Consider the following 19,760-nt stretch of genomic DNA (forward strand, 5'->3'; position numbering starts at 1 on the left):
GATATTATTTCTTCTCTCTATGACTCATTTACTTCATCTGTAAAGAGGAGTTTCATCCTCAGATGAAAGACTGACGATAATCTACTGACTTAATAAAAGAGCTATTCCAAATTCTCCACTGCCAGTGTGAACTTGCATAGGGTATTTGGACAAACACAGAATTTCAGAAGGCCTCCACTTAATGGATGCTGAATTTCTGTAAACATCCACGTGCCTTTGGGCTCATGGGCAGGAAACAGCCTTTGTGATGAAAATGGCACTATTTCTTCAATTCTGCAGAGTGATCCATCTTACTGGTTTGTATTTGTGTGGAGTGCTGTCCCACATTCCTCAGAATCACTGCTACTGCAGCAAGGTAGTTTACTTTCAAAATGTGGAACAACAGGAACTAGATTGTGTTGATGATGACATTATACTGATGGTTGGAGTTTAACAGCTAATGCTCTAATTTCAGTATAGGAAACACACTAAAAAAGCAGTAAGAGCTCCTCTTGATCTTCATAATTAATGAGAACTGCCATGATCCTTCAACATATTTCTACCCACACTTCCCTTTATGTTAAGAAATATACAGGAACTCACAGAAGTCAGCTGGTAGAAAGTCTTTTACAAAGCACTTCCCAGCACACTGCACAAGCCACGTGTGTTCCCCTAAAGGGTCCTGGAGCCAGACCTTGCCCATGCAGAATTCTGGGTTCCTGAATCCTGAATTCAACCTGAGACAGCTGAATCCAGCAGTCTCATTTCTTCCAGTGAAACAGAACAAAGTGAGGCCTTCAGACAAGAGTGTCCCCAGCACACACCTCTGAGCTGTGTGTACCCAAACAAGCTCCATCAGCTGTGCTGGGTGTTTCTGGAAGGGAGATGAGTGGGATTCACATCACTTAACTTTAAACACCTCATTTGGCTAGTTCTCAAATATCTCTTTAATTCATGGATGGAAGAGAGCATCATTAGAGAGCAATTCATCCCTTTTAGGTGCCTGCAGTACCATGAGGGGAATTCTACCCCAGTGCCTGTTCCTCTGCACTCATTATACAGAAAGCCTAGACAGCTGGCTTGGATATAAATGTCTGAGGATGAGAGGTTTCTCTCACCTATCTAGACACAACAGAATCTGCTGGATATTAGAGGCTCTGTGGTGGCTCTGGGTCAGATAACAAATGCCTGAAAATATGCCACCACTTGGCTGAATCATTGCAACCATGCAAGATCTTAATTTAAAGACTGTTTATAAGAAGTTTCTGAACTTTAGTCTTGGCCTGGCATGAGTAAGGCCTAAAGCAGCCACTGATCCTCAAGATAAGAAGGTCTTTCAGCAGCTCTGTAATCAAAGGAAAAAAACAGCTTGTCTTTAGATCACTGCTTTAATCTTGTTCCTCCCACCAATGCTGGAATTTTGTGTTCTGCCCCCAGATGCAGAAGGCTCTTTATAGTGTCAGCCTGAAGGAACAGTAGGACTTACACTGTCATTGCAGCTGCACCTTTGAGGTGCTGGAAATCACATAACTGAAAGCTGACAGTAATGAAGTTGTGCAATGCTTTCAAATATAGTTTCTGCCACCACTCAATTCCCACAGTTCATAGGCAGGGATTTGTAGGCCTGTGGTAGGGAAAAGAATGAAGGGATTTAACTCAAGCCCTTGTTGGCACCTGGGGTCTTGATGCCATCCCTTCATGTGGCCTTTATGTGAACTGTCATCCTTAAAAGGTTGTAGCCTTTGGGGAACAAGTGAAGGATTTGGGCATTAGGGTGGGTAACTTACTGGTATGTGACAAGTTGAGTGTCTCATCAGTTCTTTGCAGAGAGGTGCTTTATCTCTAATGCTGGTAAATAAAATGGAAAGGTACTTGAACATTTTGTCTGTGTCTATTTAAACAATGTAGATAACAGCAAAACACAAAATGTTTGCTCTTTTTGTTTCCCTAGATGCAGGCATGAGTATTCCCTTGGTTTTTACATTACATTGTCTGTGTAATGCTTCTGTCAGAGTAATTTAAAAGAAAACAGCAGTGAAGTTTTTTAGAGATCCCAACAGCTAATGCAAATACTTGTCAAATCCCAGAAATGGATCAGTCAAGTGGAGACAGTTTTGCCTATCTGTGAGAAGCCACTTTTCAAAACAAGATATATATCATATCACAGAAGACAAGAGGGTAGTAGAGAGTATTATCAGGCAAATGTGATAGCCCAGAGATGTCAGAGATTACATATCAGCTCTGTACACATAATGGTTTAATTAAAGTCATTATTCTGCTCACTTGTGTAAAATTAACAAGGCTAAAACTTACGTGTCTCCTGTGCTCTCCCGTGTCTGGGACATCAGTGAGGAGTTCTTTGCCTGCACATAAGCCCCTGTGAATAAAGAAATGGTTATTGGGAAATAGTAGTGTCTGTGGGATGATGGCATTTCAACATTTGTAGTCACCCTGAAGCTTTGTGACAAGCAGGTGCAACAAAAGCTGAGGGACAGCTTTGTGGGAGAGCACTTGATAGAAGACACAAATTCAAATCTACAGGCACTTCAGCCACATCACTGCCAGAGCTCTGTCCCTGCATGATCTTTCTTGCTCTCCCTGGAAATTCCCTAGAGAAAGTTTAGCAGAGAGGCAGATTTGTCAAAATGATTCAAGGGAATGACTGTAAGAGCTGTGAACTTTTTTCTAGCTTCATCGTATTGAAGGCAGTGGGCTTGATTCTCCCCCCAGAGCTGCTGTGGGAACCACGTACCTTTTGCAGGCAAAATATAACCCCAGACCTGCTGACCTTCTTTGTCATGTAGAACAGGGCTGTAATTTAAACATTTATGTGGAAGTCATTTGTACTGAGAACAAGTTACTGTACATAAAATTGAGCATAAAATTGTACAATTGATCAAAAATGAGGTTTAACTTCTAAGCAATTCTTGATTTGAAATCCTACCCTGAAGCACCTGAAAATATTAAAGAGGATTTTTTTTTTTCTGAACTTTAAATTTATACTCCTCCTTACCAAATGCATGTCTGCACATAATGCTTCTTGTTAGTGTCACAGAGGGAGGTCACCATCATTGCTCTACCACCACTTGAATAAGGAAAGAGACTTGGACCTAAGGACAGGGACTGACTGAGCTGGCAAATCAGGGGTGGAGCTGGATGGAGAAGTGAGAAGTCCTGTTGGAGCCCAAGCCTGATTCAATAGGCACCTTCTCATCTCACTTTTCTCCTGGCACCATACTGTCTCCCTAGGCAACTATAGATTGGAGAGGAGACAAAAATTCTTGTATACAGACTGCAAAGCAATGACTTGAGCTTGGATGTAGGAAAATGTCAGGGAATTACAGCTAACTAGCAGTTGAAGCAGAGGCGTTGAAGTCAGGTGCTTCAGGTTCTATTTTTGGCTTGGACCAGCCATTTCACTTCTTACTTTGGCTTCCTCTCTGCAAGATGAAAAATGAGGATGTCTGCAGCTGCCTCCTGGGACTGGATCATCTTGCTAAAGCCAGGACTGTCAAATCTCATATTCTGGGTGATGCCCAGTTGACCTCAGTTCCATTCTTCTCTGCTTTGGTGCCTGCACCTCCTTCATTTCTATCTCTGCTTTTTTTGGCTCCTGCAGGCAAAACAGAGCAGCGTCACAGCAGCAAATCTGGGGATTGCTGCTGGGTGGGAGCCTCCTCTGTTTCTGCATACCCTGGGGCCTTCCACCCCAGCATCTGATGTGCAAAATATCCTGGGCTGCCCCTTGGGTAATGTGGGTGTCTGTAGAGGTAATGAAGTACACTGAGTAGAGTTATGACCCTTGTGCAAAGCACTAATTTAGACACTCCTGTCTAAATTAGGGAGGCAGTTGCAGGGCACAGGTGCTGGAACATGTACAGAGAAAGGCAGCAGAGCTGCAAAGGGTCTGGCATGGAAGTCTGATGAGGAGTGGCTGAGGGAGCTGGGGTGCTCCTTTTCCTGGAGAAAAGGGGGCTCAGTGGGGCCCTTCTCACTCCCCACAACTCGCTGACAGGAAGGTGCAGCCAGGTGGGGTCAGGCTCTGCTCCCAGGGAACAAGAGAAAACAGCCTCTAGTAGCACCAGGGGAGGTTTGGATTGGATATTGTGGAAAATTTCCTGATCAAAAGGGTTGTCCAGCCCTGGCACAGGCTGCCTAGGGCAGTGGTGGAGTCACAATCCCTGGAGGGATTTAACAGATGTGCAGAATTAGCACCTGGGGACACGGAGCAGCGGTGGCCTTGTCAGTGCTGGGGGAGTGGTTGGACTCCGTGAGCTTAAAGGGGTTTTCCAGTCTGAAGGATTGCATGGCCCCGCTCGTTGTATCTCCGTGCATGTCAGCCCAGGCACGGCTCCGGGAGGGAGCAGCAGGACGTGGTGAAGGCCAAGGGATGGTCAGCACCTCAGCCTGGCCGTCCTTGCTTTGAATCAACGCGTTCCCGAGGCTGCAGGTGTGTTCTCTTTGCTGCGTTCCCCGTTAAATTCTGGCTAATTAGGGGTCTCTCCTTTTTTTATACGGGAAGCACCGCCAGCTCTTCCTGCCCTTCCCTTCTCGTATCAATCAAAATCGCTACCACCAAAATCCAGGTGTGCCTGGAGAGCTCTTCCTTCCCAGAGCCGCGGGGAGGGAGGCGGCGGCTCCAGCGAGCAAAAGGCGATTTTACGATTATTTCGGATTTTAGGGCAGCGGCGCTCGGGGCTGCGGGCAGCCAGGAGGAGCCTCGGCGCCGCCTTTCCACCCTTCCACCCCATTCCGGGAGGCGCCAGGGCCCGGCAACCAGCAGGATTTCGGCGCGGGGCGGCCCCGGACCGGCCCCTTTGTTCGCGTGGGCCCGGCCGTGAGCCGGGAGCGGCAGCGAGCGGGGAGCCGGCCCCGCATCCTCCTCCGCCCCCGCCGCCCGAGCCGCCGCCCAGATCCCTCCTCCGGCTCCCGGCTCGGCCGCGCAGGGAGTGGCAGGGCGGCTGCCGGCCGGGCTGGATCCTGCGGGGCACCGAGCCCCCTGCCCCGCTCCGCGGGCAGCCCAGGGTAAGGGGGACAGCGGGCAGCGCCCGGCCAGCCGCGGCACAACAAAGGAGGGAGGGATGGAGGGATGGAGAGGGTGCGGAGGAGCTCGGGCAGCGGGGATGCGCCGCTCGGAACCGATGGGCGGCATTGTCCTTGGGCTGGGAAAGGCACCGGGCATCCCGTGCGGCTTCGCCGGCACCGCGGGCGGCGGAGGGCTCCGGGCGGGCGCGGCCTGCGGGGGCGCGCACCCCCGAGAGCTCCGGGCGGGCGCGGGTGCGCGCTCCCCGCGCCTGGGTCACGGCAAAGGCGCGCCCGGAGCGGCCCGGTGCCATGGAGACGGAGGTGGGAGGGGGTGTCAGCATCCGTGCCTCGGTGCCCAGCGAGTTTTGGGTTCGGAATGGGAGGAAATTTGTCTTTTGTCTTTGGGAGGCTTGAGTGCTTGCCGGGCTCAGTGTACTCGCTCGGTTTTTCTTATTTAACGATTCAGATATTGACATGAACCACATCCTGCAGGATCTGATGTGGGGTTTTTGTCTGGTGCGAGATGTGCTTCTGAGGAAGGCCCAGGCTGAGCTGCTGACATTGGCATGAGCAGCCAGGCAGAGGCAGGAGGGCTCTGCCCCTGGCATCTCCTGACCTGAAACAGCAAAGGGTGTTTGGGGCAGCGTCCAGGGATGGAGGCAGAGGCAGGAGTTGTTATCTCCACAGCATCCAGAGAGGCTGCAGCGGCGTTTTGGAAGCGCTGGGAGACAAAGCACTGTGTCAGCACCGAGTGTTATTTGCTGCTCTGCTGAGCATCATTCTCACAGGCCTACAAACCTTGTCTCAGAAACTCATCCTGCTGGAATGGATGTCAAGTTTCACCCGTCCATCCATTACTGATGGCTAGAAGTGTTTCCTTGAGGGTGACTTGCAACTCAAGAACTGGTCTGCACATGGACAGAGATATATTTGGGGTGCCTGGCTAGGCTTGTTGGCCTTAGCCTCTGCCCAGCTGCCTGGTAAGAGCATTCCTCTCCCCATCAGTGCTCCGAGAGAGCCCCGGTAATCAGCACGGGTCTGTCATTGCTGGTGTGGCGATGCCTTTGAACGTAGTGCAGCTCCTGGTCTTACAGCTGCTGTGAGATACAGCATTTTAAGAAATTACCTGCCTGCTGTTAGAGCCTGCCAGGGATTAGGAAGGAGGGAGTCTGCATCAAACAGCTGTGTTCTCATGAAAGTTGTCACTGCCTACCAGAAATCTCTGGGAGTACAGGACTTCAAAGGCTCAGCTCCGAGACGTGGCACAAGTGACAACGTTAGCAGCAGCCACTGCAGCACAGCAGGGAGAGGCTGTGCTGGAGCCTGTCTGTCATCTCAGGAACAGAGATGTGGGGCTGCCTTCAGTTAAGGGAGACCTCATGTGTTTTCTCAGGAGATGCTCTTAGAATCAGTGTGGATGGGATTATAGGCCAAGGTTGGTGTGGGCTCCTCGAGCCTTGGAGGCTGCCATAATCTGTCTAGCAAGGAGCAGTTCCTGCTGTGTTTCCTCTTCATCCCCACCTGTGCTTTTTGGTTTGGCAGAAGAAGTGATGGAGAACCCAAAGAGGGGGTTTTGGTACCAAGGCATGTGGCTCTGTAAGGAGATCCAGGTTGATTCTTCCATTGTGTTATTGGGTGGTTAAAATGGGTCCAGGCGTGTGTTCCACCTCCTGATTGAGGCTGTTTGGTTTATTTATCAAAATGCTGCCTCTGTCCATGAAACTTGGGGAAATTAATTTGGTTTTTTTGAGAGGGTGTTTTATAATTCTGGAGAGGACAAGAGACAGTGTATAAAGCGAGTTGCATACCCCAGGTACATGGTGTTGGTACCACTTTGCAGAGAGTACAATGCATGGCAAAGTTTAGATTCTTTTAAAGCTCTGGGAAAGGTTTATATACTTTTAGAGCTCTGGGAAAGGCCAGGTATGGATAGCTAGGCCTGAATGTGACTTGTTGCTAGCCTGTGTTAGACACTGGTGTGCACTTATCTATAGAGCTATCTGTAGGTATTTATGGAGAGATCTCTTTTTTCATGGATGCCTTTTATAAATACCTTGTGACTCTTTTCCTCTCCATCTCCCAAGGGCTCAAGAATGACCAAGGAAGTTGCTGACATGGGTTGAAAGCACTGTTTTTTCCTCTCTTGCTGACTTAAATGCCCCCAATAATCAGTCTCTGGCTGTTATTCTTTTATCACTGTTCTTGTGGTGGTTGTGGTAGAATTTCAGGTCGTGTTGTCCAGGGAGAGCACCTTGGATGATAGTGCTGGTGATGTCAGACTCCAGCATGACTTGGGCTTTGTTTTACTGGTCAGTTTTTTAAAACAACCACGTTAAGTTGCTGAATAAAGATGAACTGTCCATGCTCACTCCAGAATCCCAGGTTAGAGTAAGGAATTGGGCTTGATCTTTTTTGTGCCCTGCTCCATTCCTGTTTTTTCCCTGTGGGTCCTCTCTGTCTTATCCCACGTGGAAGCTCTTTCTCCGTGGCTGACACTGGTGGGACACACAGAATTCTCAGTGTACCATTGTACAGAGTCTCTTTCTGCAGCACCCCCGTGCTCTTGGAGCCTTTCCCTGCTCTGCTGAGAGCAGTCTGTGTGCTCTGTGGAGTGTTGATGCTGAGCAGGACAAAGCAAATGCACTTCCCTCATAGCTGGATTTAATTTCTTGCTTTTATACGATTGTGCAGTAGCTCTTGTTGTGGAAAAATTACTTCTGTGCATGTGACTGATACTTTCTGCTATTCCTGAAAAAAAATCCTGTTGAAACCCCTTTTAAATAAAACCTACAGCAAACTACAATGTTTCTGCATTAGACCTTTTGGAAATCATTCCCATACACTGGTACAGTTTTTATTATCCCATTCTAAATAAGTGAAACTGTGTCTATAAAACAGCCATGGCTGGCTCAGATGCAGCATAAGCAAAGAAAGATGTGTGAAGAAATAAAGCCAACTTTTAAATATTTTTTGGTTTTTTGTTTTTTGGGTTTTTTGACTTCAGAATGATGGAATTAAATATGGTGCTGACTTGAACTGGCACTGAAATTAAGTTATATTTTCATTTCAGTTATTTATTTGTATTGAGCTAATGTTTCATCACCTGCATAATTGCAGAGGAATGTGGCACAGACTGGCAAAATTCCATGTTGCAGTTTCTGAGCCTGTCATGGAGTCTCCATCTCCTCATCCCAGTCTGCTGAAGCACAAAGGGACTCTAAACTTTGGTTTATTTTGAGAGTTTATGCTCTGAATTCTGCTGTTGATTCCCTTGATAATTCCATTTGTGCCTGTGAAAGCTGAATTATTATTTTTGAAAATATTTATACTGTGTGTCTATAAAACAGACCCTCCAGAAGGACTTCCCAAGTGCTTTGATGGGTTAGATATTCAGGGAGATAGTGGTGCCATCTCTGCCACTGTTTTTTCAGAAGTCTTGAGAAAAATAATTTCTTTCTATCTGTTGCTCCCAGATCCAAAAAGGGTGTTGTAATTCTGACCTCCTTTGAGGTTTGTGAATGAAATGCTCTGGGAATGTTGGGTATGTGGATCCTGGATCTTTTAAATCCCTTTTTGCTCCTTATAAATCCCTTTCCTGTGCTTTCACACATGCTTCCTTTAAAAAGGTAATGCAAATTAAATTGTATTGCCTGTGCCAGAGCTCTTGGTCAAAATTAATTCTGTTTTATTTTACTGAATAACTTGCATAGTGTAGTAAAGACCACGTGGATATTGGTTACCCTGGGAAGATTTCACAGAAACTTCAAGAAATCATTGGATCCATCTGTCTGTTCCAGATTGGATCTGTCTTCACCTGTCATTCAAGGCAGAGCTTTGAAGATTTTTATTTTTCAAAGAGTAACGTAGCAATGCAGGAATTTTCAGAGCCTCTCTGGGCAGCCTGGCTGGGTGTGAACTGTTTTCTGTAGTGCGTGTCTTCCCCTTTGTTTTGTTGTTGTCATTGTCACTGTGCCTATTATCTGCCTGTCTGTACAAAGGGAAAAGGTGTTTCACTGACAAAAAGCAACAATTTCTTTTGCAGCATGAACTTCTTTTGAACAATTTTGCAGCATGAATTTCAGGAACTCCTTTTGCAGCACATCCTCTGCTGGGGCAGGGAAGGCTCCCAGCCTGAGGCACCAGCTTCTGACATAGTCTCTGACAAAGGATTTCTCTGGCTGATCTGTTCTTTTTCTCTTTTTCTTCCTTTGGCATATTCCTCCCCTATTTCTCAGTTGCATCATGCTTTGACAACTTCTGTGTTCTGTAATTAGCACTGGAAACTCTTCAGTAGCCTGACAGGCACAGAAAGCAGCTGCCTGCTGAAGCAAACGAGACTTTCCCATCCTTTGTGAACACTCACATTCATGGCCTGCAGGTGCCTCCCCTGGCTGCAGGGACTGTCCTGGCTGCAGAACAAACCCCCCTAGAGAAAGAGGCCCCTCCAGTTGTGTTCAGTGGGCTTTGTAGCCTCATATTTGGCTGGTTTATGTCATGTACTGTGCTACCTCTGTGGCTCCTATCAGCATGAAGCTGGCCCTGGTGAATAAAGCCTCCTCCTTGGCTATATTTAACATTTAGCTATTTGTTTTGTAACTGAAATCCTTGCTATGCAAATTGGAGCAGGTCAGTCTGCAACCTTGCATAAGTGCCTTTTTTTTCCTTTTTCCCCTCTGGACTTTTGTTTCCCAGCTGGTAAGTTTGGCATGTTCAGCTGATGACCCATCCACCAGCCATCCCCAATGGAGATTTAATGGTGGACAGTGTGGCACAGAAATGCAGGCTTGTGTGGAAATGCTGCTGGGACAGAGGATGCCTGCTGGAGGAAGGATGTTTTGCCTTTCACTCTTTTATCTGTCTGTTTATGTGGGCTTTTACTGGGGCCTCTGGAGTAGCTTTTTGAACTTGCTGAGTCTCATTCATAGGAAAACTTTGTTTATATGTGTACATATATTTATGTATATTTCTAGTAAACTCTACTGGCAATATCAATGCCTCTTGCAAGCTTAACCTTGATGTCTCTGAAGCATCTGCAACCACTGTTTCTTTTTTTGTCTCTGGATCTCCCCAAAGCACGTTGGCTAGGTGCTGGGAAGGCGTGGGAGAACTTCCAGCACACTTACATGGAAATGTCAAAGTCAAATGGTGCTTTTTGGTGATCATGTGGTTCAGGTTTATGGAGTGCTGTGATGCATTCTGCCTTAGGGTGCCAGCAGATGTGATTGCCATTGTTAGAAGTGACAGCTCAGCTTTTGCTCTTCCTTTTTGGCTGAAACATGACCAGTCTGAGTTGGAGATCTTGTGCCACTGCTCTGCATTGACATAGGGAGGCTGCTTGTTGTAAGGGCACTGTACTTGCTTGGCTAGATGAGATTAAATCTTGATCTCTGTACAAAATCATGATTGTGGCCTTGCCTGCATTGGTGGTACAGAAAGAGCCTGTTTCTGTGAGAATGAAGGAGCAGCCAGGGCCACGTGGTGACTCTGAAGCTCCAGCTGGAACAGATGTGGTACTCCAGGAGTGTGGTGGGCTGGTCCACCTGTCCTGCCTACCTGCTTGCAGGCTGAGTGCATCACTCTTCTCTCCAGAGATGTGAACAATTAAATCTCATTTTTAGCATGGATCTGTTTGTCCAGACCCTCTCCTTTTGTCTGCTGTGTGTGCTGCTCAATGGCATGGCAGTGTCTGGACAGGGCTGCTGGCTGAAACCAGGCTGTGGAGCACCCAGCTGCTGCTGGGACTGACAGCCTGGCCCGGATGTGCAACCCCTGTGTTGCTGCCAGCCCTGAGGTCCTGCTGGGCTCAGTCCTGCTGGGCTGGGCATGCTGAGCCTCCACACCTGCTGTGCAGCCTGACTGCACAGGGTGGGGTTTTATCCTCTCACCCCACAGAACCTGAATCCCAGCCTCCCCAAGTGTTCCAGACCTGGCAGCCATCCTCTGCTGCTGGTGTGCCTTAGTGCCTGAGGCTGTGAGCTGGGACCTTGCCTCTCTCCACGTGGTGCAATCCACAGTAAACATTGGCTTTTGCAAGGCAGGGTGTGAGGTGTGCAGAAAAGGGATCTGTGTGACAGGAGGAGATAGCATATCAAATTGGACCTTATCTGTCAGTATTGTAACTTGCCAAAATTATGATTGATAGGGATGTAATTTGAATATGATAGGGGTGTGATTTGAATAAGGTGTGTTCCTTCTTGTACTTCAAGGTCCACGAGCTATCCAAACTCCTGTTGTGTGAGGAGTGTGTGACATGAGTGAGGTTACAGGTGGTAAATTAAGAAACTCCATGATTGACACATACTGACTGAAAGAAAACTCTCCAGGTTACTGTTCTCCTTGTCTGCACCACTGGTTGTGGTGGGAGCTCTGTGGATATGTCAGTGTCAGCGAGGGCTGGTGGTGTTTGTAGGGAGGCTCAGGAGAAAGCAGCAACTAATGCACATAGCCCAGAGGTCATCTGCTTAAATGGAAGCTGAGTTTGGGCTGGTGAATCAGCAGGGAGGAGGAGGAGGAGGGTGGTGCTTCTGGGAACAACTGTGTCCAGCCCTGCTGTGCTGCCCTCAGTACAGTGAGCAGGATGTGGGTGCAGGGGATGGGTTGGCACTTGGTGTCCCAGGGGGAGAGGGGGTTTGCTGCTGCTGCTGAGGGTCTTTGGTTGGGTGACCTCAGCTCTCTCCAGAGGTAGCAGTGGTGCAGCCCCCTGCTCTGCCCCCTCAGCTGACAGACTGGTGCTGTTAGCATCCCTCTGTGTGCAGCCAGGACATCAGTGACCCTGTGGCAGGAGGAAGCAGAGTCCTGGCTGTCAGTGCTGTATCTTAGCTAGGGCTCATTACAGGTTGGATCTTTAGAGGCCCCTTCCAACCCAACTGGTTCTACCATAGTCTGTGTTTGCTTTTTACTATTTACTTCCCTGCTGTTGTATCTTAATGCCCAGAGTGTGAAGGTGGGTTAATTATTCTTTAAACTTTTGTGAACAGTTGCTTTGTTTGAAGGAATGAGATTATGTCAGCTCACAGTATTTGGCATAAAGTTTGTCCCTGGCCTGGGGAGGTTCCTGGGATGCAGCCTGCACTTTGGGTGCCCATGTCTAGAGCAGACTGAGTTCAGGTGAGGAGGCTTGGAGAAGGTGAGATGACCCAGAACTGGTGAGTCTCATGTCCCAGGACTCCTCAGAGGGAGCACTGCTTGCTCACAGTGGCACAGAGAAGGCAGGCACAGGGCAAAGCTGTCTCCTGGGAGGTGCCAGAGTTGTGCAAAGGGCACAGGAGGGATGTGGGCAGAAGGCTGGCTTGGATGAATCAGGACAGGCAACTGCTGGGGGGTTTCCTGGGCAGCAAAGGCTGAAACTGGAATGAAATATCTCATACAGTGGTTCCAGAACTCATGGAGAGGGGCTGCAGCAGGGGCAGGGCTGTGTATTCCTGTCCTGCATCCCTGCCTGAGGTTTTGGCAGCTTGTGGAGAGGCAGGGCCAGGCTTCCCCTGGTGTTTGCACTGGGGCTGTTCTGAGGAGATGCTGTAGTAGATGTTACACCTGCAGTGGCCCAGGGCAAGGCTTCTTTTGGTTCCTGCTGGCATGACCAGTCTCCATCACAAAAAGGATTGCATTAACGTGCTGCCTTTTCCTGGTGCACTAGAAAGTGTAAACACTGGACAGCATTAGTGGAGCACAGTGAGGACTTCAGGGGCAAGCCCAGTGTGTCCCAAGGTACACCAGAAACTTGTTGCATCCTAGTTTTATTAACCAAATCATCTGCAAGTTGAAAGTGGTGCAACTGCAGTGCCATCAGACAGGCTGGTCTGCAGAGCCTGCCTTGTAAAAAGGGAAGATCAGGGCAGCAGGGACCCAGGTCCTGGTTTTGTTTCATAGTCAAAGTTCAGGGCAGAGGTTAGATTATAGAAGTGCACAAGTTAAAATATATGTCTTCATCTGAACTCCAGTTAGTAACAGATAAAGTGGCAGAGTGAACTTTAGTGCTGTGCTAAATCAGCATTCAAAAGCTAGGAAATTCCAAAAGTTCAGCTCCTTCTGCAGCTCTGCACAGCATGCATAGCATGGCTGGGTTGTTGTATAGCTCATATTTAATTAAAGAAATTGTTTCTCTAGTAGAAAAACACCAAGCCATTATAATGGAATATATGTGTCATGTATCACTGTGTTCCCTGCACTTGGCTTGCTCTCCTCATGTTTCTCTTCCAGATGCTGTTTTTGACAAATAAGACTTTCTGTGAATAGGGAACTTGGATTTTATCAAAGCCTCCTTCTCTAATGGAATAGAGTGGTGATAAATCAAGTCTGAACTGACCTGCAGGACAGCAGCTGTGAAACCTCTGTGCACATTCTGTTCCCTTGCCCTGTGAGCCTGCAACTTTGGTGTCGTGCCCCTGAAGGATCTCTGCAGGGACACTGTCCCCTGCCCCAGGGATGAACTCTAGGAGCACAAACTCAGGCAGAACCAGCACCATGTCCAGGATTTTCCCCCCAAATCAGAGATAGCTGTGCTCTGGAATTCGTACAGAATTGTTGTATCTGCTGTGTCAGTCCTCAATGGGCATTTTGCCAGTGTGAGGAGCACAAGCTCATCCAGCCCATAAATTACTCCTCAGGTTATGAGATGACTTCCTTGAATGTACTTTGGCTTCTTCTCTCTGCACTTTGCCTCAGGATTTGCATTGTGGTTTTTAGAGTGCAATAGGAGGGGTTTGCACATTGTTCCTTTTAAAAAAAATCTTGTTTTAGAAGTAAATCACAGGATGCTTGGTCTATCAGAGAGGTTAGAATTAGTTTTAAAAATACCTGAGCTTTTAAATAAAAGCCCTCTAGGCTTTCTCTTAGCATTCTCTGCCATTTTTAGAGAACTTGAGTGAGCAAGAAGACTAAACACACCTTCTCTAGAGGTTAACAACACTTCACACTTGTCAGGGAAATTATGTAGTGACAGTGAAGCTTTATGGCTGAAAACCTATTTGAATTCTCCAGCTGCAAGAGAGAAAAAACCTGATAGCTGACAGGATTCCCTGGTTTTCCCTACCTGTAACTGTGAGCAGTATGCTCCTTTCATTCCTGCAGTGCTCTGTCTCCATTCCCTCTATGGGAGAAAGAAAGATTTTCTTGGAAGAGGAGTCTGACCTTAATTAAAAATGAGTGTGTCTCATTTCCTCTATACTTAGTTAAGTGCAAGGATTTGCTCCTAATCTGCTTCAAAAATGGGTTTCTGGTGGCTTCTCAGGAGTAACTAATCAGAGAAGTGAGAAGGGAATGGCACAATTACCTTGGATGGGATGGAGCATTTTAAGGAATTAAAAGATAAAATGGCCTTTTCTTCTCAGCATAATCTCTGTCTCTATCAGCAAAGCTGCAGTTTGGCGTTATCATATCCTGCCTCTGATGGGATTCATTTCCTGTCCCTTTCACACAACACTGAGAGCTTCCAGTCTGCCCCTTGGATTTGGACTTCAAGGCAGCATTCTGTTCTTGAAATCCCTAACCCACCTTTGCAGCGTGGTCAGTGCTCTGAGGTTGGGAGCTTGGGGCACCAAATCTTTATTTGCTGTTGTCCCCGGAGTGGGACATTGGCAGTAATATATCCAGGACTAAGAACTCCAGGACATGGGGCTTTGCTGCCTGAAAATCTCTTTTTTTCCTGGGAGTGGGGAAGGTGCAGAAAGGCTTGGAAATACAGAGTGGATGCAACCAAATGCTCAGAAACAAGACGTAAAATAACTTTTTAAAAACCCAGTATCTTTAGTAAAGATTTTATATATGGCCTAATAAAGGAACACCAGATTTGGCTCTGAAAGCTTTTTGCCTTTATTCTTTGTGATTATTGAGGTGAGTGCAGAGCTCCTCCAGTGAACAGGGGATCACATTCTTCTCTAGCATTTTATATTCAGGGAGATGTTGAGCTTCCCCTACTGTTCTGAACATTTACAGTGCCTGAAGGTTTCTGCCCTCAGTGGTGGTGTTTTCAGAGGGGAAGCAGGGATGGCTCCAGGGATGTTCTGAGGTGGGTTTGCTCTCACCCACAGTCCCAGAAGCTCTGACAGAAGTCAGGGGATGAAACCCAGTGATTGTGAAGAGAATGACAGAGATCAGGGGATGAAACCCAGAAATCTCTTGGAGAATAATGCAAGGGTCTTTGCATGGATTGAGCCATGATAGCCGGGCTGAAAAGATAAACAAGCCAAGGCAGAAACAGTTTAAGGGAACAAAAAAGCAAAAAGGAGGATTCCCGGTACAGCCTGCAGGCTAGGGGAAGGAAAGAGAAGAAAACTCTTGCTTCAAGGTAGCAAAAAACCCAGTTCAACAAGAGGAACAAGGCAGGGTCCCTGGAGCACACTGGAGAGCGAGTGAACGGAGCGGTCCCAGGCTGCGAGCCCGCCCCGGCTCCTCTTGAAGATACCCCCAAAATTCTGGGCATAAAGCAGACAGGTACAGAAAATATCATCATAAAGCACCCTAAGAGAGTTCCCCTTTTTAATCTGAACCTATGAGACTCACATTCCCTGGCCCACGCCACCCGGAGAACACTGGAGAGAGAGATTGAATGAAGCGATCCCAGGCTGCGAGCCCGCCCCGGCTCCTCTTGAAGATACCCCCAGAATTCTGGGCATGAAGCAGATGAGTGTGTTAAAAACGAGGCCAGACTCCCGGTACTAAAGTGATTTCATAATTTATTATAATGAAATAAAGGCCTGAAGCAAGGGAGCCTGGGCCGGGCAGGAGCAATCCCGCCGAGGATGCCGCAGCGCCGGCGCTGGGGCTGCTTCAGCAGCGATGTCCCGATGGTGGCCTCGATGGTGTCCCTGGTGGTGTCCCCAGTGATATCCCCGGTGATGTCCCCAGTGATGTCCCTGAGCTTCCAGGTGGAGTGGCACGGATTCACTGGGTCAAAATCCCCTTTTATCCTGTTTTTTGTCCCTTTGGATTGGTTTCCTTTTGGATCCTTCACCTCCATGAAGGTTAAGGCGCTCCATTGGCCATCACAGTTCTGTGCAGGCCGGCTCGTTTGGCTGGGGGTGCTGCACTTCACTGAGGTGTGATACCCTACAGTGAGTGCTGTATTTCTTATAACGACCCTTTTACCATAACCAAACTAAAAGTACATGCTTAACAATCTATCAGCTATTTTACAACAGTTTCTAACCTATTTCTAACAGAGTACATAAAGTATCATCATAAAGTCACCCCAAGACAGTTCCCCTTTCGGATCTGAGCCTGTGGGACTCTCATTCCCCGGAGTGCCACCCGGAGCACACTGGAGAGAGACTGAACGGAGCCATCCCAGGCTGCCACCCTGCCTGGCTCCTCCTAAAGACACCCCCGACATTCTGGGCATAAAGCAGACCAGTAAATAAAATATCATCATAAAATCACCCCAAGACAATTCCCCTTTCTGAATCTTGTCCCCTTTTCTGGTGGAAAGATGGAGAAGAAAATATTTTGGTCATTTGAAGCAGGGTTTGGTGGTGTGCATTCCTGGGATGCTTTTCTTGGTTGTGGGAACAGACAGAATCATTCATCCCAGTATGGAAAGACTGCAGGAGGAATCTAGCAGAGATCTAGAAAATGCTTGTTGTCTGTCATATCTTGTAAAAGAAATAAAAACAAAATAAGCAGAGCTTATTTTGTACCCAGAGGGGCAGATTGGGTTTTCTTTACAGTGTATCTGGAGAAAGTCACATTTCCATGAGATTTTGCAGGAAGGTAAATGTACAGGTTGTGCAGGTAATATGGGGAGTAGGGATGATAAATAACACTGAGAATAGGAGCAGATGGGGTTTTCTTTACAGTGTACATCTGGAGAAAGTCATATTTCCATGAGGTTTTGCAGGAAGGCAAAGCGTGCAGCTTGTACAGGTAGTATGGGGTGGAATACAGGAATGATAAATCACACAGAGAATAGAAATTTTCTGTTCCCCTGAAGTTTCTGGATAGAGCTTAAGGACTATTCTGGCTGATTTCAGTACCAGGGAAGAGGAATGGCTCATGTGTTTCTTACACCACATATCTGCCTGTGTTCATCCTCTGCTGCTGGAAGCAGACTTTTTGGAAGAACTGGAAACAGGTTTTTCAGAAGGGCTATGCTAATAGAGCCCATTGGGAAGCTGAGGGTTCTGTATAGGAGCTCGGAGCATGTTGTTATCTCTAATGGAGCAGGGCAGTGCCCTGTGGAGATGCTGGCCTGTGTCCCAGGCCAGGGATATTTCTGCAGCTAAAAAGCTGCATCACTTGGCCAGGAGCTAATGTGGGATAGGATGGGTCAGGCAGCATTGCTCTGGGTGTGAGGATGACCTAATGGTCATTTGGAAGAGCTCAGTGTTCAGAGCTTCCTAAAAATCTGCTCATGTATGTTTGTGTTGAAGTGGGGGGAGAAACTGGTGGCAGAGAAGGAGTATCTGTCCCTAGCAGCACGCACAGACTTCTTTAAAAGCACCCAGACATTTATTTTTATCTGTGCAGTACTGACAAACTGCAGTTATAGTAAAATTTACTCCACTTCGTGCTTATTTCCCTGTGTGGTGGCGAATGTGCAGGGCTGTGCTGAGGAGCTGTCCCTGGCTGTGGCCAGCCTGCAGCTTGTGACAGTGGCACCTCAGATGGAGCAGTCTGCCCGTCAGAGCCTCCCCACAAGCTGGCATGCAGTGGGCACAGCAGGCAGGGCATCTGCTCTGACTCCCAGTGACATTTGAGAGGTTTTTGAGACTGTGACCCCAGTGAGTGTGGCCATGAACTGGCTGTATTTCAGGATAAAAGCATCTGTCTGTTCCAAGGGGAGCATCATTAGCAGCCTGTGGAGTTCATTTGGTTTTAGCATCAGTGTGTTGAAAGCAAATGTGTTTGTGTAAAGATTCCTGGCAGAAATATTTTTGTGGTGGGAATGCACTTCCTGTTGTTTCTGTCCCCAGTGTAAAAATATCCAGTTGTCCTGAGAAAAAACAGAATATCACAATATCCTGTGATGGGAGTGGACAGCTGATCTTTAGGGATAATGAGATGTGGAGAGAGGATGAACTGAAGTTCCTGTTTCCTCAAAGATGAGCAGCAAAATAGAGGAGCACACTAATTCACTGTTCCCCAAAGTTTATATTGTTCTGGCTGCAAAGTTAAGGATCCAGAGAAGCTCTCTAGCAGAATATTGAAAAACTCTAAAATCCTTTTATTTTTCTGGCACCTTTTCCTACTGAAATTCTTCTCTACTGCTGTTTTTTCCTGCCTTGTGTCTTTTTATTTTCTTATCCACATTCCTGGTTAATTCAGCCAGCTGTGTGGAAGCACCAGTAGCCCTGGTAGCTTAATCCTGAGTACACCATCCAACCTTGTAACCAAAATGTAGGGCCAAACAATGAGTAAATTTAGGAGTTGTGAAGAGGGCAAACTTTCAGGCTGGAGGTGATGGATGGAGATCTCCAGGTGGAGCACATCACCTGCCAGCAGAAGAGTTAGAAATCAGCTTTGGCCGTAAAATCAAAGCCAGCCCTGGGCAAGATGTGTGCTGTGAGATGGAGTGGGTGGGAGATGCCACATCTGATGGCCTGACAGAAAACAGGAGCCTGGCTGATCCATGTTTCTCACCTCCACATTCAGTTCCTTGTCTCCCTGTTTTATGCTGAGCAGAGCTGGAAGCTGCAGCCTCCTGTCCAGCTCTGACAGCTGCTCCTCCCAGCTCTGCTGCAGAAAGGCTGGTTTTTTTCTCTTCCCAAGAAGAGTTTCTTGCTCTTGTCTGTTATTCCTGCTGTGGGTGATGTGATTGGAGCATCCAGTGCTGAGCATCTGCAGGTGTGTGAGTCCAGCCCAGGTACTGAGCACCTTTCTGGACACATGGGGAAAAGGCCTTGATCCCTCAGGTTCTTGCTCAGGCTCCCTCCCCAGGATGTCCCTGCTGATCCCTCCTTTCTCTGGCTCTTTAAGCTGATGTAGGATGACTGACTCTTACTGCACGTGGGTGTTTCAGATATTTGTGAGCCCTCAGGAACACGGCTTTGGAATTCTCCTTGTGGTTTTCCCTCCTCTGTGTCTGCCTGCAGCTTTTCCTGGAGCCCTGCCAGCCCTCTGCTCGCTCTGACCCAGCCTCTCTTCAAGTCCTTACTCATGCCTTAATCATTTCCCATCCCATTATTGCAATTCCTCCTTGCAGCATCTGTAAATCTTTGATTCTCAGGGGTGCTGCCTCTTTCCTTTGCCCAGGAAGCAGTGTCCCTGGTTTCTGGCTGCTCCTTGGATTGCTCTCCTTGCTGTTAGGTTGGCATTGGCCCTGGTTTACTCTGCTGCCACCTTTTTTCCTCCACATGCTCGCCTGCTGACTCCCAGCCTCAAGATTCCTTTTGGCTGATAGGCTCAATTTTTAAATGATTTTTCTTTATCCATTAGGAATGTTACTGCTTTTTTTTAAACTTAGTAATTTCCTTTATTTTTCTTTTCTTGTCATAAAATGTGCTTGTTGATGCAACATCCTTGCAAGGAATTTGGAGTTTTTATTCCATTTGCCTACTGGGAAGGGAATGACATAAGGAGGGGTTGTGACTTCACTAATGAGTAGTTGGTAGAGTTATGCTTAAGTGTCAGGAAATTTGGGAGTTTATTTCAAATTTTCTTGTAAATCCATTTGACCATAGGGCCAAATGCCCTTTTTACTGTGATAGGATTTTGGATTTGTCTTTAAGGAAAGGAGCTGAAAACCCCATCTCAGACACTGGCTTCATCCTTCCTTCCCCTGCCAGTTTGGAGGCTGGTGGGGCTGTGCAAGAAGGGTGGTG

The 19,760-nt window shown here is 47.5% G+C and overlaps 1 protein-coding gene across 1 annotated transcript in view; it reads left to right on the top strand.

The window, feature by feature from the left end:
* Positions 1-4,902: 4,902 nt before the first annotated feature.
* CLIP2 (CAP-Gly domain containing linker protein 2) overlaps positions 4,903-19,760 on the top strand; it is a 76,821-nt gene continuing 61,963 nt past the window's right edge. The window contains exon 1 of the mRNA XM_041399574.1: positions 4,903-5,004. The gene's annotated coding sequence lies outside the window, so the exon portion shown is untranslated. The remainder of the gene's footprint in view (positions 5,005-19,760) is intronic.

The sequence above is a fragment of the Onychostruthus taczanowskii genome, unplaced genomic scaffold (genome assembly GCF_017590055.1).
Source record: "Onychostruthus taczanowskii isolate IOZ18803 unplaced genomic scaffold, ASM1759005v1 scaffold165, whole genome shotgun sequence".
Taxonomy (NCBI): Eukaryota; Metazoa; Chordata; class Aves; order Passeriformes; family Passeridae; genus Onychostruthus; species Onychostruthus taczanowskii.